The sequence below is a fragment of the Nerophis lumbriciformis genome, linkage group LG09 (assembly GCF_033978685.3).
Source record: "Nerophis lumbriciformis linkage group LG09, RoL_Nlum_v2.1, whole genome shotgun sequence".
Classification (NCBI taxonomy): domain Eukaryota; kingdom Metazoa; phylum Chordata; class Actinopteri; order Syngnathiformes; family Syngnathidae; genus Nerophis; species Nerophis lumbriciformis.
In genome coordinates, this window is record NC_084556.2 from 3,646,178 (window position 1) to 3,660,517 (window position 14,340).

The 14,340-nt window shown below is 42.8% G+C and overlaps 1 protein-coding gene across 6 annotated transcripts in view; it reads right to left on the reverse strand.

Moving 5' to 3' along the window:
• LOC133607808 (glutamate receptor 4) overlaps nucleotides 1–14,340 on the reverse strand; it is a 549,530-nt gene that overhangs the window by 210,752 nt on the left and 324,438 nt on the right. The gene's annotated exons all lie outside the window — the stretch shown is intronic.

Consider the following 14,340-nt stretch of genomic DNA (forward strand, 5'->3'; position numbering starts at 1 on the left):
CCACCCCCCGACCACGCCCCCACCTCCCGAAATCGGAGGTCTCAAGGTTGGCAAGTATGAGGTAAAGACATTATTTAATTCTGACTATAACAGTTCAAACAAAAGGCGGAGATACAAACTTGGCTTAAGAAAACAAAAGCTAACACATGGACAGAAACTATGGACATAAAACAAAACTACCCTTACTATGACGTGAGCAGAACAGCATGAACTATGGTGAACAAGAGTATCAGGGGGTAACAAAGGGTAACAAGGGTAATGTCGCCAGGCCGTCTGCCTGGCAACTACAAGCTTAAATAATAAAAACATGATTAATGACAGGTGCGTGAGTCCGAACACATGACAGGTGAAACTAATGGTCGTCATGGAAACAAAACAAGGGAGTGACAAAACAGGAACTAAAAGTGTCCAAAAACCAAACAGCACATAGCCAAACATAACATGATCAAAAGACATGACAAGTTTGTTTACATGTATAACTTTCTCCGACGCTGCCACAGAAAGACGTGTTTTATGCCACTCCTACTTTGTCTCATTTTCAAACGTTTTATGCTGTGCGTGAATGCACAAAAGTAAGCTTTGTTGATTTGCTGGAGTGCTTATCAGGCATATTTGGTCAATGCATGACTGCGAGCTAATCAATGCTAACATGCTATTTAGGCTCGCCGCATGTACATATTGCATCATTATGCCTCGTTTGTAGCTATATTTGAGCTCATTTAATTTCCTTCACTTATGTCCTCTGTGCATTTAATTTATATTTGCATGTCTCATGACACGTTATCTGTATGTAATATTGGATGCATTTCTGATAGTGGTTTGTGTGCCATGTTGTTCCAGACCACAGCAAACGTTACCCAGCTTGCAAAGATTGTAATAAATCCATTAAATGAAGACAGCCTGCCGTTTCCTTAAACTTGGACACACATCTATATCTTTGGCCATTATAAGACAGTCATTTCCAGGAGTTATCTCACCCTCTGAGTAGCCTCAATTTTACTAATGATTTCCAATGTTGTACAAATGTGTAGAATACAAATTAAAATACAACATTTCTGTCAACGAAGATTTGCGTCAGCCATTGATAGTAGGCTAATATAGACACTTACATCATGTGTTGCCTTCATTATAACACTTATATAAAACTTTTAAAGTCATTTTGATAGTAGGCTAACATAGCTGATATAGACACTTACTGTACATCATGTTTGTCTTCATTATAACACTTATATAAGACTTTTAATTTAGATTTATTTTCTTCTATTTTTGGTCCAATATGGCTCTTTCAACATTTTGGGTTGCCTGCATTAAGGAGTGCGACTATCCAGGACGAGCTGCAGTGCACTCAAACAACCACCAGGTAGCATATGTGAGGAGATAATTCTATATCATCTCGTTCTCTTTCGGACTTATCAGGTCGGTAGTGCATTCTTCACTCACGCTTTAATTGACGGACGAGGCAAAGGCTAACCCAGACTGCTTTTGTCCACATAAAATCTGAGACCCAAGACATTAAAACGAGGTTGAGAACTTGTTGAATTAGGTCCTGACGTCGAGCAACTCAAACTTAACGTTGAAACAACATGCTTTTTGACGACGTTTAATCAATGTTGGGCTCTGATTCTAATTTGACCATTGACAATGGTCAAACCAAAATTTTAACAACACAAATACAACGTTGAAACAACATGCTTTTTATCAACGTTTATTCAATATCAGGTTGTGATGTTAAAGGGGAACATTATCACAATTTCAGAATGGTTAAAACCATTAAAAATCAGTTCCCAGTGGCTTATTATATTTTTCGAAGTTTTTTTCAACATTTTACCCATCACGCAATATCCCTAAAAAAAGCTTCAAAGTGCCTGATTTTAACCACGCGTCCATTTTCCTGTGACGTCACATAGTGAAGCCAACACAAACAAACATGGCGGAAAGAACAGCAAGCTATAGCGACATTAGCTCGGATTCAGACTCGGATTTCAGCGGCTTAAGCGATTCAACAGATTACGCATGTATTGAAACGGATGGTTGTAGTGTGGAGGCAGGTAGCGAAAACGAAATTGAAGAAGAAACTGAAGCTATTGAGCCATATCGGTTTGAACCGTATGCAAGCGAAGGTTTGAACCGTATGCAAGCGAAACCGACGAAAACGACACGACAGCCAGCGACACGGGAGAAAGCGAGGACGAATTCGGCGATCGCCTTCTAACCAACGATTGGTATGTGTTTGTTTGGCATTAAAGGAAACTAACAACTATGAACTAGGTTTACAGCATATGAAATACATTTGGCAACAACATGCACTTTGAGAGTGCAGACAGACCAATTTTCATCAATTAATATATTCTGTAGACATACCCTCATCCGCGCTCTTTTCCTGAAAGCTGATCTGTCCAGTTTTGGAGTTGATGTCAGCAGGCCAGGGAAGCTAGGGTCGATGGGGGGTTTAGCTCGCTCATCTGCGGGAACAAACTGCCGCCATTGCTTGCCGTGCTACCGAGGGTCCTTTGTCCCTGAATTGCTCACACACTCCGGCAGATTCAATGGGGGTCTGGCGGCAGATTTCTTTGACTTTATCGTTGGAAATGCATCTGCTTTGAGTGTCGCAGGATATCCACACGTTCTTGCCATCTCTGTCGTAGCATAGCTTTCGTCGGTAAAGTGCGCGGAACAAACGTCCAATTTCTTGCCACTTTCGCATCTTTGGGCCACTGGTGCAACTTGAATCCGTCCCTGTTCGTGTTGTTACACCCTCCGACAACACACCGACGAGGCATGATGTCTCCAAGGTACGGAAAACAGTCGAAAAAAACGGAAAATAACAGAGCTGATTTGACTCGGTGTTTGAGAAAATGGCGGATTGCTTCCCGATGTGACGCCACGTTGTGACGTCATCGCTCCGAGAGCGAATATTAGAAAGGCGTTTAATTGGCCAAAATTCACCCATTTAGAGTTCGGAAATCAGTTAAAAAAATATATGGTCTTTTTTCTGCAACATCAAGGTATATATTGACGCTTACATAGGTCTGGTGATAATGTTCCCCTTTAATTTGACCATTGGAATTTGGTCATTTCCCAAGCAACCATGTGGACCCAAGGTTAGACACCAACCAAGTCTCAATTTACAAATACAACTATTTTGCAACGTTGTTTCAGAGTCAGTTTTAAAGGACATGTACCGTATTTTTCGGACTATAAGGCACACTTAAAATCCTTTAATTTTTTTCTAAACTCGACAATGCGTTTTATAGCCCGGTGCGCCTAATGTACGGAATCATTTTGGTTGAGCTTACCGACCTCGAAGCTATTTTATTTGGTGCACGATGAAATGATAAATGTGACCAGTAGATGGCAGTCACACATGAGATACGTGTAGACTGCAATATGATGGCAGTCACACAAGTGTAGACTGCAATATGGCTCAAGTAAACAACACCAAAATGTTATATGTTCCATTGAAAATATAGAGCATTACACCAAAATCTATCAAAATGTTTTAGTACGACTTCGGTAAGCTATGAAGCCGCCCCGCTTGATGGATTGTACTGTGCTTCAACATAGGAGTATTATTATGGTGTGTGTATAAGGTAAGACATTATCTGGCGTTTTGTTTCGCAATATTATGCAAAGGCAACTTTTCTTACCCTCTGGTACCTGCTGATCTGTATTTGGGATCTGCATAAATCCTGAAAAATTGCGCGCGTCAGCCTTTGTAGTCGATAAGCTTCTTCTTTTTCTCTATCTTCTTGTTATGGGACATTCATCCTCCGCTGTTGCCATTTCTAATATAAAGTAGTGTAAAGTTCTTACTTATATCTGTCAGTAAACTCGCCATGAAAGCGCTAAAACATACCGGTATAGTGAGTTTACATTATTCACCCAAGGAACTTTAGTTATCAGAGAGTTCCAGGACACAATTCCGGTGTTGTTGCACTAGAGATCCACGGATGAGAAGATGCTGCTCTGTTATTGATTTAAGTAAAGTCTGAATGTCATTAAACAGTTAGCTAGTTAGACCACAAGAGAGTGTTTTACATTTCGAAAATAAAAAATAAAAGACCCCTTTAATGTGCCCCATAATCCGCTGCGCCTTTTGTATGAAAACAATCCTGACTAGACCCGCTCATCGGCAGTGCGCCCTATGGTCCGGATTATTCCTAATAAACAATTATTATATTATTATTAATTTATAATTATATATAATTATAATATATTATATAATTATAATAATAATAATATATATATATATATAATAATATATATATATAATTATAATAATATATATATATAATTATTATAATTATATATATATATATATATATATATATATATATATATATATATATATATATAATTATTATAATTAATATATATATATAATTATAATAATTATTAATTATTATAATTATTATAATACAATTATTCCTAATAAACAATTCATGCCTGACACGGGTCGTCAACTTAGTCAGTATCAATAAGCAACTGTTCCCTTACACGGCATTAAAACGTGCACACAGTGACTTCCTGTTCAGTAAGGTTTCAAAATTAAAGCGTGGCAGTGTTAACATGGATTCTACCACAGAAAACACACATTTATCTTTTATTTTTAGCCAGTGGAAGACTAATTTAGCTTAATTCTTATTGTCGACAAGACATACAACAGATCTCTTAGATAAGAGTGTAAAATGCCATTTGGAAACAAGAATCATAATACAAATACGCTGTTGGAATAATTGTTTGTAAGTTATCACAAAAGAAATGTTGTATTATGAATGCTGTATTTCGAGGCCTAACAAAAGGATGAAGGCTCGTGAAATGCCACTGTGATTTCAGCACGGACAGATGGCAGGATGTGCTCAACTCCTGGAGGAACTCTCTTTGAAGTGTTAAATGAACTCTCTTTGAAGTAATTCACAAACTCTCTTCCAACTATTTGGTCAACGCTATTTACGACACGCTGCCCTCTTGAAGTCACTGTGGACAGGAGACGGGAGGGGTTGTCCATTGTCCTCCAACACCTGCCCCAGCTGGATCCAGGAAGAGCTAAGCCCGAGAAGTCCTCTTCTTGGACTTCAAAGCGACTGAAAACAATGACTGTTTTACATACCTCCCTATTCCTATTGTGACATATGTTGGTGCGTGAACATGGAACATCTGAATTAAAAGAGGAGACGAGAACCTTCTTCGTCAGAGCGTGCTAAGACACTGTAAGAGGTTACAGGTTGAAGCCGTCTCTCCTCAATTGAGTCCAAATTGAATTCTGTCTCTGTTTGATTCCTTGCCTTTTGTCTTGTGTAACAGATGTCCTGTATTTGAACCTGACATACGCACAAATGGTGGAAAACCATGTTAACAAACATGGAAAATACACAAACTAATCCTTTGTCAAAGCCAAAGTCAGAAGTAACAAACTTGTTGTACGGTAACAAAACAATAGAACCCGTGTGAGTTATACTGTTTGCCCTTATTGCTTCTCTCAGTTCCACTGAGATGCTTTCCTTCATTGAGTCCTTTTGGCAGGGCTCATCTTCGGGAGGATTATGGTTTTCCAAAAAAAATAAAATAAAATAAAGCAAGCCATCCATCACGGCTGCTATGTGCTGAAGAAAGACGATCTCGTTTACAGCCTCTGCTCGATAGCATCAAATTTGGCCAATGATAACGGCGTCAGGATATTTTGCCCACGTTAATGATACTGTCACAGCATTTTGCCCTCCATTACGATAACATTGCAACATTTTGCTCTCAATAACCATATTGAAATAATGTTTTAACCATGTGTGGAGGGGGGGGGGGGGGCGTGGCCTGCGGGCCTGCTGCGGAACGGGGTGTGCAAGGACCGGCCTCGAACACAGCGACGGGTGAGTAGATGGCCCAGGTGTACCTTGTTATCTAATCACCTGTCGCCTTTATTAGCATCAGCCGGAACGAGACACGGCAGTTGGAGTGGGAGCCAGAGAGAGAGTGACGGACTGAGAAAAAAAGACAATTTGCTGGAAAGCAAAAGTCTAGCACGACTTGTGAAAATAAAACAGTGTTGTACCCTGAAATCCGGGCACTCGTGGCAGTGTGTGGTGGTCCGCAGAACCCACTAGAGGGCAACCTCTACACCATGATTACAACAATATCATGATAGCAATGATATTGTCACAATATTTTGCCATTAATTAAGGGACAAGCGGCAGAAAATGGATGGATGGATGGATAGAATAATAACACTTTGCCATGAATGACAATATAATAGCAATATTTTGTGTTGTGATCCGCTGCCCGGATCATATTTTTCATTTACGTTTTCAAGATACTTGTTTGTGGTTAGTTTTGGACTCCTTGAGTACCTGTTTTGTACACCTGAGTTTGTTGCCATGGCTGCTTATTATTTTCACCTGCCGCGTTTGTTCCCTACACGCACCTGTTTGTCATCACTGACATTATTATTTAAGTCTGTCCTCCCTGTCATTCGTTCTGGCTTCGTAGTTTGTTTTCATGCAACAGTCTGTACCTGTTAGCTTCCACGCTAAACTCCTTTTTTTTACCTTCTAGCTCCCATGCTAGCTCTTTTAGTTTTTGCCTTATGTGCTATGAGCACCCTTTTCTTTGTTCCAGTATAATTTATTCCGGTAAATAAATCATTTATTTTACCTTCACGCTGTGTCCGAAGTCCGTTGCATCCTGGGAGAACGAAACCCCGCATCACCATGCGTCCCGGTCGTCACAATTTTGGCCTTGATAACAATGGTATCGGGATATTTTGTCCACAACAATAATGGTATGGCAATATGTCGACCTAATAACAATAGCGCCAGGATATTTTGCACAAATATACCGTATTTTTCGGACTATAAGTCGCAGTTTATACTCAGGAGCGACTTATGTGTGAAATTATTAACACATTACCGTAAAATATCAAATAATATTATTTAGCTCATTCACGTAAGAGACTAGACGTATAAGGTTTCATGGGATTTAGCGATTAGGAGTGACAGATTGTTTGGTAAACGTATAGCATGTTCTATATGTTATAGCCTATACTGGCTCACCTGCACTGGCTTCCTGTGCACTTAAGATGTGACTTTAAGGTTTTACTACTTACGTATAAAATACTACACGGTCTAGCTCCGTCCTATCTTGTCGATTGCATTGTACCATATGTCCCGGCAAGAAATCTGCGTTCAAAGAACTCCGGCTTATTAGTGATTCCCAGAGCCCAAAAAACGTCTGCGGGCTATAGAGCGTTTTCTATTCGGGCTCCAGTACTATGGAATGCCCTCCCGGTAACAATTAGAGATGCTACCTCAGTAGAAGCATTTAAGTCCCATCTTAAAACTCATTTGTATACTCTAGCCTTTAAATAGCCCCCCTGTTAGACCAGTTGATCTGCCGTTTCTTTTCTTTTCTCCTCTGCTCCCCTTTTCCTTGAGGGGGGGGGGGGGCACAGGTCCGGTGGCCATGGATGAAGTGCTGGCTGTCCAGAGTCGGGACCCGGGGTGGACCGCTCGCCTGTGCATCGGCTGGGAACATCTCTGCGCTGCTGACCCGTCTCCGCTCGGGATGGTGTCCTGCTGGCCCCACTATGGACTGGACTCTTACTATTATGTTGGATCCACTATGGACTGGACTCTCACAATATTATGTCAGACCCACTCGACATCCATTGCTTTCGGTCTCCCCTAGAGGGGGGGGGGGGTTACCCACATATGCGGTCCTCTCCAAGGTTTCTCATAGTCATTCACATCGACGTCCCACTGGGGTGAGTTTTTCCTTGCCCGTATGTGGGCTTTGTACCGAGGATGTCGTTGTGGCTTGTGCAGCCCTTTGAGACACTTGTGATTTAGGGCTATATAAATAAAGATTGATTGATTGATTGATTGATTGATTGAACATGACATTTTCTAGTGGTAGGAAAAGAGTTGAGGAGTTGGAATTCAAAGAACAAATGAGATCAAGTTTTTTGGGTGTTATGATTGATGAACATTTGTCATGGAAATCACATATAAATGATACAAATGTTTAAATATCTAAAACTATTGCTATTTTATTCACAGTGGAAAAAAATGGTCAATCAAAAAGCATTGTATATTTTTGTATAACTCCCTTATTGTTCCATATCTGACATACTGTGTGGGGTAGTGCCTGTAAAACATATTTCAATCCAATCTTCCTTTTACAAAAGAGAACCCTAACCCTAACCCACATCTGCGGTCCCCTCCGAGGTTTCTCATTGTATACCATTGGGGTGAGTTATTTCTTGCCCTGATGTGGGATCTGAGCCGAGGATGTCCTTGTGGCTTGTGCAGCCCTTTGAGACATTCGGGATTAAGGGCTATATAAGTCAACTTTGATTGATTGATTGATTGATTGAACAAAGGCATGACTTTACTCGTATTATTTACAGCTGGCATTGTTTACGCAGCGAACATCAAACGCCGTTCTATATTTAATTGTCAAGTCGGACTGACAGCACTGAATGGAGACATCTGAGGATAAACCAAAAAGAGCGAGCTGTTTGAATGTCCATCCGTCATCAGTCGTGCGGAAGTGAAACGCTTGCATTTCTACAGAGGCGTCAATACGCTCTGACGGTCGTGTCGCTGATCCGCCGCCACGTTTCCATTTCTAGCGGTTCGTTGTTGGGTTTTGGTAACATCAGGAAACGGAGTGATCAGTCAAATTCTTTCCTCGTGAGGAAAATGATGTGATTTGAGTGGAGTGAAGGAGAGTTTGCGCAAACATTCCTGAAGTAAAGATACCTGCGTCTTTGTTTTCCCTCTCTGCTGTTGTGGGACTTGTGACGACGTTCTCATGTGACTTTGGAGAAAGACTAGGAAGTAGGACATGTCCCACTTGGAAGTTTTGCAAAGCATTCCATGCAAACAAATGTGCTAAATGATACCGTGTACTAGAGATGCGCGGTTTGCGGACACAACCGCGGAGTCCGCGGATTATCCGCGGATCGGGCGGATGAAATTTAAAAAAATAAGATTTTATCCGCTCGCGGGTCGGGTCGGGCGGATTAATTAGATTTTTTTTTTTAATTTTTTTTTTTTAATTTTTTTTTTTTTTTTGCGGGTGGCAGTTAAACCAATTGGGAAATATATATACATAGTTAAATGTTGTTACCCACATACGAAAAACGAGCAGGCACCTGCAGCATATGCCACAACAGAAGAAAAAAAAAAAAAGAGATGGACACTTTTACGGAGCGGAGGGACGCCTCGCCGGGGTCCGGGACCGAGGCTCCTTCCCCCGAGAGGGCCCCACGTCCAGGGTCACTACCGCGCCCACCGCACCGACACCCCGCCTCGTCCGCTTTCGCCGCGGCCGGCGTCACGCGCAGCAGGTAAGCAGTTTACCTGCCCGCCACCCCCGTGGCCGGGGGCTCGTAACATGGGTCACTCCGCGCGCTCCGCCCGCGCAGCTTACCTGCTTGCTCGCAAAATGATTATTAGCATTCAGACAGGTTAAAATGTTGCTAAAACCATCACTTTTCTATCAGTCACAGTGACTTTTCAAAACAAAAATATTACAGCAAAAATCATATGGGTTGATTGACATGTTTATTCTCTAAGCTAACTTCAATAGTTTGAAATTATTTTGACAGTTAATGCCAGTTATCCTGTCAACCTTTCACAAGACTTCAATTTGTTAATTGAAAGTATAAATAGTATAAACACTTTTAACAGTATGTCGTGCTGTGAAATACAGCCGACAGGATGGCGCACCAAACACAAAGCAAGGCCATGCTGCAGGAGAACAAAGGACTTCTTTCATTTAAGGTTTGTGATAAACCATCAAACTCATTCGTTAAAAGGACTCTATAGTAATATAAAGCGAATTTTTCTGGACATTATCATGCAAGAAAAGTTTATTTTTGGGACCGCGATCACCGCGTAATGATTTTTAAAGGTTGCATTACATTATTAACTGTCCCATGTGATCAGCCAGTGCGATTGGAAGTCCATGCTCAATTATTGCCTCCGTAAATAAAACTTCGGCATTTATCACATCCAAAGAATCTGTTTGGGCGACGAAAAACGTTGAAAGTTTTCCACTTGTATCGCTAGCAACGGCATTAGACTTGTGTTTTTTTGTCCCAACGTGGTCTTTTACATCGCTAATTCCTCCGTGTCCGATCGAAAAATCTTGTCTGCACAAGGTGCAATTCGCATAGTTTTCACCCTTTTTTTTATTTTTTTTTATTAATATTAGATATATAACAACGGGCGGATGGCGGGCGGATGTAGTTCTGATCAAACGTTACATCGGGTGGATGGCGGATGGTTGACGACTTTCTGCCGCGGTTGCGGATGAAATAAATTGCCTATCCGCGCATCTCTACCGTGTACCATTTTCTTATATGGTTGTGAACTAGCACGTGTTTGTATTTGGTCACGGAATCCTTTAGAGGACTAAGGAAATATGCCCTTAGTTAGCGCTCTAGCGCACAGGTGTCAAACTCAAGACGTGGCCCGTCACTTCATTTTATTTGGCCCTCGAAAGCCTGGAAATACAAACCCCGTTTCCATATGAGTTGGGAAATTGTGTTAGATGTAAATATAAACGGAATACAATGATTTGCAAATCCTTTTCAACCCATATTCAGTTGAATATGCTACAAAGACAACATATTGTTACGATCCGCTGCACGGATCATAGTTTGTTTATGTTTCTCGTCACATATGTTTTCAGCACATTTGATTTTGTTTGTGTTCAGTTGCCATGTCAGCTGATTACTTTCACCTGCCTCTGGTTAGTGTTCGGGACGCGCACCTGTTGCCCGGGCACTAATCAGAGGGCTATTTAGTCTTTGTCCTGGCCTCACTCAGTCTGGCTTCGTAGTTTGTTCTCACACAACTCAATCAATCAATCAATCAATCTTTATTTATATAGCCCTAAATCACAAGTGTCTCAAAGGGCTGCACAAGCCACAACGACATCCTCGGTACAAAGCCCACATACAGGCAAGGAAAAACTCACCCCAGTGGGACGTCGATGTGAATGACTATGAGAAACCTTGGAGAGGACCGCATATGTGGGTAACCCCCCCCCCTCTAGGGGAGACCGAAAGCAATGGATGTCGAGTGGGTCTGACATAATATTGTGAGAGTCCAGTCCATAGTGGATCCGACATAATAGTAAGAGTCCAGTCCATAGTGGGGCCAGCAGGACACCATCCCGAGCGGAGACGGGTCAGCAGCGCAGAGATGTTCCCAGCCGATGCACAGGCGAGCGGTCCACCCCGGGTCCCGACTCTGGACAGCCAGCACTTCATCCATGGCCACCGGACCTGTGCCCCCCCCCCCCTCAAGGAAAAGGGGAGCAGAGGAGAAAAGAAAAGAAACGGCAGATCAACTGGTCTAACAGGGGGGCTATTTAAAGGCTAGAGTATACAAATGAGTTTTAAGATGGGACTTAAATGCTTCTACTGAGGTAGCATCTCTAATTGTTACCGGGAGGGCATTCCATAGTACTGGAGCCCGAATAGAAAACGCTCTATAGCCCGCAGACTTTTTTTGGGCTCTGGGAATCACTAATAAGCCGGAGTTCTTTGAACGCAGATTTCTTGCCGGGACATATGGTACAATGCAATCGACAAGATAGGACGGAGCTAGACCGTGTAGTATTTTATACGTAAGTAGTAAAACCTTAAAGTCACATCTTAAGTGCACAGGAAGCCAGTGCAGGTGAGCCAGTATAGGCGTAATATGATCAAACTTTCTTGAACAACTGATGACGACGATTATTTACTGTTTCTTAGCTACTAGTTCTCACGCTAGGCTCTTTTGGTTTGCTAGCTCCCACGCTAGCCCGTTTGTTTATTCATCATATTATTTATATTTAAAATAAATCATTTTTCCTACCTGCAAGCTGTGTCCGAAGCCGTCTGCATCCTTGGGAGAACCACACCCGCATCATTATGCGACCACGTCGTCACACATATTTGATGTTCAAACTGATAAACATTTTTTTTTTGTGCAAATAATCATTAACTTCAGAATTTGATGCCAGCAACACGTGACAAAGAAGTTGGGAAAGGTGGCAATAAATACTGATAAAGTTGAGGAATGCTCATCAAACACTTATTTGGAACATCCCACAGGTGAACAGGCTAATTGGGAACAGGTGGGTGCCATGATTGGGTATAAAAGTAGATTCCATGAAATGCTCAGTCATTCACAAACAAGGATGCGGCGAGGGTCACCACTTTGTCAACAAATGCGTGAGCAAATTGTTGAACAGTTTAAGAAAAACCTTTCTCAACCAGCTATTGCAAGGAATTTAGGGAATTTCACCATCAACGGTCCGTAATATCATCAAAGGGTTCAGAGAATCTGGAGAAATCACTGCACGTAAGCAGCTAAGCCCGTGACCTTCCATCCCTCAGGCTGTACTGCATCAACAAGCGACATCAGTATGTAAAGGATATCACCACATGGGCTCAGGAACACTTCAGAAACCCACTGTCAGTAACTACAGTTGGTCGCTACATCTGTAAGTGCAAGTTAAAACTCTCCTATGCAAGGCGAAAACCGTTTATCAACAACACCCACAAAAGCCGTCTGCTTCGCTGGGCCTGAGCTCATCTAAGATGGACTGATGCAAAGTGGAAAGGTGTTGTGTGGTCTGACGAGTCCACATTTCAAATTGTTTTTGGAAACTGTGGACGTCGTGTCCTCCGGACCAAAAAGGAAAAGAACCATCCGGATTGTTATAGGCGCAAAGTTGAAAAGCCAGCATCTGTGATGGTATGGGGGTGTATTAGTGCCCAATCTGGAGAAATCACTGCACGTAAGCAGCTAAGCCCGTGACCTTCGATCCCTCAGGCTGTACTGTATCAACAAGCGACATCATTATGTAAAGGATATCACCACATGGGCTCAGAAACATGCCCTTTCCCAACTACTTTGGCACGTGTTGCAGCCATTAAATTCTAAGTTAGTTATTATTTGCAAAAAATAAATAAGGTTTATGAGTTTGAACATCAAATATCTTGTCTTTGTAGTGCATTCAATTGAATATGGGTTGAAAAGGATTTGCAAATCATTGTATTCCGTTTATATTTACATCTAACACAATTTCCCAACAAATCGGACTGTCTGATTGTGGCAGTCCGCTCCCTGTATGATCAGTGCCAGAGCTTGGTCCGCATTGCCGGCAGTAAGTCGGACACGTTTCCAGTGAGGGTTGGACTCCGCCAAGGCTGCCCTTTGTCACCGATTCTGTTCATAACTTTTATGGACAGAATTTCTAGGCGCAGTCAAGGCGTTGAGGGGATCCGGTTTGGTGGCTGCAGGATTAGGTCTCTGCTTTTTGCAGATGATGTGGTCCTGTTGGCTTCATCTGGCCAGGATCTTCAGCTCTCACTGGATCGGTTCGCAGCCGAGTGTGAAGCGACTGGGATGAGAATCAGCACCTCCAAGTCCGAGTCCATGGTTCTCGCTCGGAAAAGGGTGGAGTGCCATCTCCGGGTTGGGGAGGAGATCTTGCCCCAAGTGGAGGAGTTCAAGTACCTCGGAGTCTTGTTCACGAGTGAGGGAAGAGTGGATCGTGAGATCGACAGGCGGATCGGTGCGGCGTCTTCAGTAATGCGGACGCTGTATCGATCCGTTGTGGTGAAGAAGGAGCCGAGCCGGAAGGCAAAGCTCTCAATTTACCGGTCGATCTACGTTCCCATCCTCACCTATGGTCATGAGCTTTGGGTTATGACCGAAAGGACAAGATCACGGGTACAAGCGGCCGAAATGAGTTTCCTCCACCGGGTGGCGGGGCTCTCCCTTAGAGATAGGGTGAGAAGCTCTGCCATCCGGGGGGAGCTCAAAGTAAAGCCGCTGCTCCTCCACATCGAGAGGAGCCAGATGAGGTGGTTCGGGCATCTGGTCAGGATGCCACCCGAACGCCTCCCTAGGGAGGTGTTTAGGGCACGTCCGACCGGTAGGAGGCCACGGGGAAGACCCAGGACACGTTGGGAAGACTATGTCTCCCGGCTGGCCTGGGAACGCCTCGGGGTCCCACAGGAAGAGCTGGACGAAGTGGCTGGGGAGAGGGAAGTCTGGGCTTCCCTGCTTAGGCTGCTGCCCCCGCGACCCGACCTCGGATAAGCGGAAGAAGATGGATGGATGGATGGACAATTTCCCAACTCATATGGAAACGGGGTTTGTAGTTGTATACTTGTGAGTGTTGATGACACAGCTTTGCAACAGTTGATATTCTAGTTTCAAGCATGTTTTACTCAATATAGGTCATCAAATCTCAGCATCAAGCTGTAATATCTTACTGATTTAGGACCAAAACCCTTAAAACAAGTAAAACACTAACATAAAATCTGCTTAGTGAGAA